This window comes from Sapajus apella, unplaced genomic scaffold (genome assembly GCF_009761245.1).
Source record: "Sapajus apella isolate SASKATOON/1434 unplaced genomic scaffold, GSC_monkey_1.0 scaffold3, whole genome shotgun sequence".
Lineage (NCBI taxonomy): Eukaryota > Metazoa > Chordata > Mammalia > Primates > Cebidae > Sapajus > Sapajus apella.
In genome coordinates, this window is record NW_022436943.1 from 34,520,471 (window position 1) to 34,525,782 (window position 5,312).

The window sequence follows — 5,312 nt, forward strand, 5'->3', positions numbered from 1 at the left end:
TACAAGACTAGAAATTATGATTTAGGAGTCATGCAGCTGAAAACTGCATGATTCTGAATCTGCTTCTGGGGATAACATCACTGTTGTAAAACCTAAGATCCGTGATTGAGTTATTTTGCAGACCTTGTGTTATGATGCACCAGTGGGCACCACTACATACCAGCAATCTGGCTCAACGGGTTTTGTGATTTCACCCAGGTACAGAAAACAGCAAGTAAAACCCACTTCCACTCCATATGATATCACCTCTGCCCTGACAAATCATCCTACCCACCAAATTATCCTTAAAGTTCCTGATCCTCAAATTTGCAGAGACTGATTTGAGTAATAATAAAACTCCAGTCTCCCACACATCTAGCTCTGCATGAATTAAACTCTTTCTCTGTTGCAATTCCTCTGTCTTGATAAATTTTCCCTGCCTACGCAGTGGGCAAGGAAAGCCTTTTGGGAAGTTATATCTTTATCTCTTGCTTTTTGTTGATAATATTCAATAAATATTTTTCTTTGTTTTGAGGAATGTAGAATACAAAGTAAATAATGAAACAATAGAGTTTTTTAAAAATAAAATATGTGAATGAGTGAATGAATATGTGAATATTATTGGAAAAAATGAAATATTTAATTTATAAACTACTCATTTGGAGCACCATATTGCAAAGCAAATGATAATAGAATAATATATTTACTATTTCTGTCTCATTAACTGTAACCTTCCATTAAATAGTGTGTATCATTTTTCTCTAGGTTGCAAATCCATATAAAATACTGTTTTATTGAGAATGTATTTTTTTGTTAGATACTATGCTTAGAGGTCTATATTAATTTATCCTTTTAATCTTTAAACAATCTTAACTGATTGTATCAGTTGGGGTAAAACAAGTTTTGTTTCTAAACCAAGAGTAAAATTCATGGTGGTTTAAGCAAAAGAACTGACATTTCTTCCACATAATAGACTGAGTATAGGTATTCCAGGGTTGTCATGACAGCTTTGGGATGTCAAAAATACAGGCTCATATTCTTGCTTTATCATCTTCAATTCTGGCTATTGAATTGCCTCTGTTATGCTTAATCCAGCATCTCACCCTGTATTTCATTTAGCAGGGAGAAAAGAGGAAAATTGGAAGGGAAGTTGTTTCTTCCCTTTGCAGATTTAGTAGGTGCTCATGTTACTTCTCATCTCATGTAATTGAACAGAAATTTAGTAACATGGCTTTGTATAAAGTAAAAAAAAAAAAAAAAAAGGCTGGGATATGTGGCCTTTAACTCAATTGCCATATACCCAACAAAACCTCATGGTTTTCATTATTAAAGGAAGAAGGAAAGAGACAGTATTGGGAGAAAACTCACATCTCTGCTGAAGTCCTTGCCTCTGGCCACACAAATATCTATACATACGCTGTTTCCTACATAGCAGTATTACCCCCTTTCCATAGTGCAAAACACTAAGTTCCATCCAATTACTGAAACCAGCTCAATGTTCATGGTAATTTTCTCTGTCAATTTCAGTCATCTATAAACTTAAAGAATGATACTGGTTTTTCAACTCAAAAATAACAAGGTGAAGCAAGATCAAGATAAATCTATCTAAAATACAATTTCAGAAAAGGAATGAATAGGGAAGACATTTAAATCACTGGTCTCCAGCAATTATCAAATCATTCCGGGCAAATGTTAAAATTTCCTGTCCTGGTAATGGAACAAGATGCTTGGAAGCATCTGAGGCTGCTTTATTGAGGGAAATATCTTATTTATTATTCTGTGTGGTCACTAGATTTCTCCTGAAAGGATAGACTTCCTAGAAAAAGTTAGACAGCCTAAACATATTTTTTTAAATGGTCATTTTTTTCTACATAAATTTTACAAGTGAAATTGATGAGTTCATAATTACCTGAGCATAGAATTTAACTTTATTTTATGAATAAGTATTTAAGGGGCATATTTTATAACCAAATATTCTAGTTTTGCAACTAAGTTGCTTTGTAAGACTTCTTGAAAACCACTGCACTGTATTTCATTTAGCAGGAAGGAAACAGGAAAATTAGAAGGGAAGACGTTTCTTTCCTTTATGGATTCAATAAGTGCTCATGTCACTTCTAATCTCATTTCACTGAACAAAAATTTAGTAACATGGCCATGCATAAGTCACACAAAATGGTGTTTCTTTAGGAGTTCCTGGGCCAAATAAAGGCATTGATGTTGGAAGTAGTCTCCACTTCTTTATGACGCATTTAGAACTCGAACAAGAAAATCGCTTGAATTTCCTTTTTGTCTAACATCATTTCCATTGTATAAAATAAATATAAAATAAGCAGCAAGTAATAAGTTACTAGCAAAAAACAAAGTGAGAAATGTACATTAAAATGATGTATAGTGTAACCACATTTAAGAACGCATTCCAATATCAAACAGCAAACTTCAATAATGCAAAAACCACACTTAATGTATGTACCACCTTAATAAATAATGCAAATATAATTTATAATTACAATATATAATGCTATACTGTATACTATATACCACATAATATATTAATATACTATATTTAAATATAATTTAGATAGTACACAAAAATTATTTTTTAAAAATAAGCCACCTATTTTTATCTCAGTGGTGAGATTTAAGGCAATAATACAACATATTTTATTGGCTTTTATTTGATGCTCTAGGATTCATGTAGATATTAAATATGAGCACAAATACCTGACGACTTTGTCTTCTAGTTTTGTTTCTTCCTATACAGTTAAGTGTAGAACTACATTCTCTATCGTTATAAATCTATTTTCTTATTATTCTCTTTTCAATTACATTTGGATCATTGTGTTGGTTTTCAAAAATCAGGTGTAAATTTACAGTATCATATTTATTTTGGGATCTCATGAGCCAAGAAATGTGTAAAGCATATTAAGCCTTGGTTAACCAATGTTGTCATTGATTTTGGGGAAAAAGTCTATCATAACCATAGAAATCACAAAAATGTTAACATTTTAAACTTAACATTGTTTATTTTCTTATTTGTTTTGACTAGTTTTCATCAAAAACCAGAGTCCTGAGAAGGATTATTCTAATATACTTTTAGCATTATATCTTGAGAAAGTACACACATAACATATGCAGTTGAACATTTGCTAAACCATGAAATAACAATTTAAGGTTCAGACATGGGTAAATATGAAAGTACACTATTATGGATGTTTATATCCTCAGAATATAAAAATCCTAATAAAAATTAAGATGTTCTCCAGTGCCATTTTTTCCATTCTACATAATGGTCATGTTCTATTCCTTCATTTTTCAATAATTTAATCCCAAAAATTATGGGAAGAGAAATGGGAATACAAATGATTTAAAGTTATATGACATTCTGAACAGTGATAATTAGTTAGCATCCACTCTCTTTGTCTTATAGACAAAGAAAAAAATAGCATCATGTAAAAACATCAATAACAAGGATATAAAAACTCAGAAACTTGAAGAAATTAATTTTTTAATATAAAGGTCATCAATGTTGGCTTTGTCCTATTTTCTTAATACTTCACAAAATTGATTGCTTCTTTCAGTAGGAAAATTTTTCTTCACTATTTTCCAGCACATCACGTACATTTTGGTTCCTCTTCTATCTGAAGTTCTTAAACAACTTCTTTTATCTATCTACACTCACTCCCTAAGTGATTCCAACCAGAATATTGATTTTAAACCCTATTTGTATAGGTTACTTCCAAATTTATAACTCCAGCCTAAATCTGTCTCATAAACTTCAGACTGACACATATATCTATTTAATACTGTACTTGGATGTCCAAGGTATTTTCAAAATCAATATAACACAAACTGAATTCTTAATCTTCACTATTCAAGCCTACCAAAATTTATATCCATTTAAGATGCTAGCAACTTTATACTTCCAGTTGTTTTGGCCCAAACAGGTGGAGTCGTTTTTGACTCTTGTTTGTCTCTCAAGGTACTCATCAGATATGTCAGTAAACTATCAGACTTTCCCTTTAATTCCACTGATTCCATGTGGTACAGGCCACTGTAATTTCTTAACTGGGTTATTGTTATAATTTATTGATATTATTAGTATAATTTTCTAATGCTTCTTATCTGCACTCTTGTTCCTGCCACAGTTTATTTTCAATTTAGTTGTCAATCATTTCCCCTAAATCTTAAATGCTTGTCTTATGCCAAAACTTTCCAGTGGCTACACATTTCACCCAGCATAAAACTAGTCCTTACAATTGTCTAGAAGTTCCTTTATGATAAATTTTGCACAGCTCCCTGGTATCCTTCTAACTACATTTCCTCTAATTTTTCCATCGTATCTGTAATACCTATAATGGTGACTAAAACATAGTAATAGTTATAGGCAATTGATTAATAAATTTAAAGTGTTATCTTTAAAATGATTAATTACTAACTTGATGTTAATTACACTAGTGGCCCATATGAACACATGCATTGTAGTTCATTATGTCCTTGCAAGCAATATTTCCACATTCTTGCTAAACACTCATGACACTTTTGCTTAAACATCATCTATTGTTTATTTTCTTTGTAGAATATGATAAAATGGACTTTTGGGCTTTTATTCTCTATTTTCATCCCCTAAAAAAAAAGTAGACAAAATTTGTAATCTTATGTAATTTTACAATATTTCATGAATTTCAAAGGATTCAATAACAAAGATTGTTAACTCCCAATCAGAAAATGGATCCCCTAGAGAAAAATATTTCATACATGCAGACTCTACTTTAGCACTATCAAAATCTGCTGATTTTAACATGTCTAAAATATAATTTTACATTTGCCTTAAAAATCATGTATTTATCTTCCAATACGTATCTACATGGCTGAAATTTATAGAAACTTTGAAAATAAAGAACATATTTTCCAAGAAAAAAACAAGTGAAAAATTATATAATAATCCTTTGTCAGTATTATATAAATATCATTCTTGTGTGAGTCAAATTTGCATATGATTAAGCATTTTATCCCAGAGTCTTTTATTTTGTAATAATGACTTACAGTATATAAAATATTATAAAAATAATTGAAGTCAATGATAAAATTTCTCCTTTTCTAAATTTTAATTACTAATTTGAAAATTTCTTAGTCTAATAAATGCTTCTTCTCTGAATTACATTATCATACATCAATTTGTAATTTTTAAATGTTAATGTCTCAATTCTATGGAGGTATTTCTTTAAGGTAGCAAATCACTCTGCCACGTGTGTACCTATGCAACAATTTTGCATGTTCTTCACATGTACCCCAAAACCTAAAATGCAATAAAATAAATAAATGGGAAAAAAAAA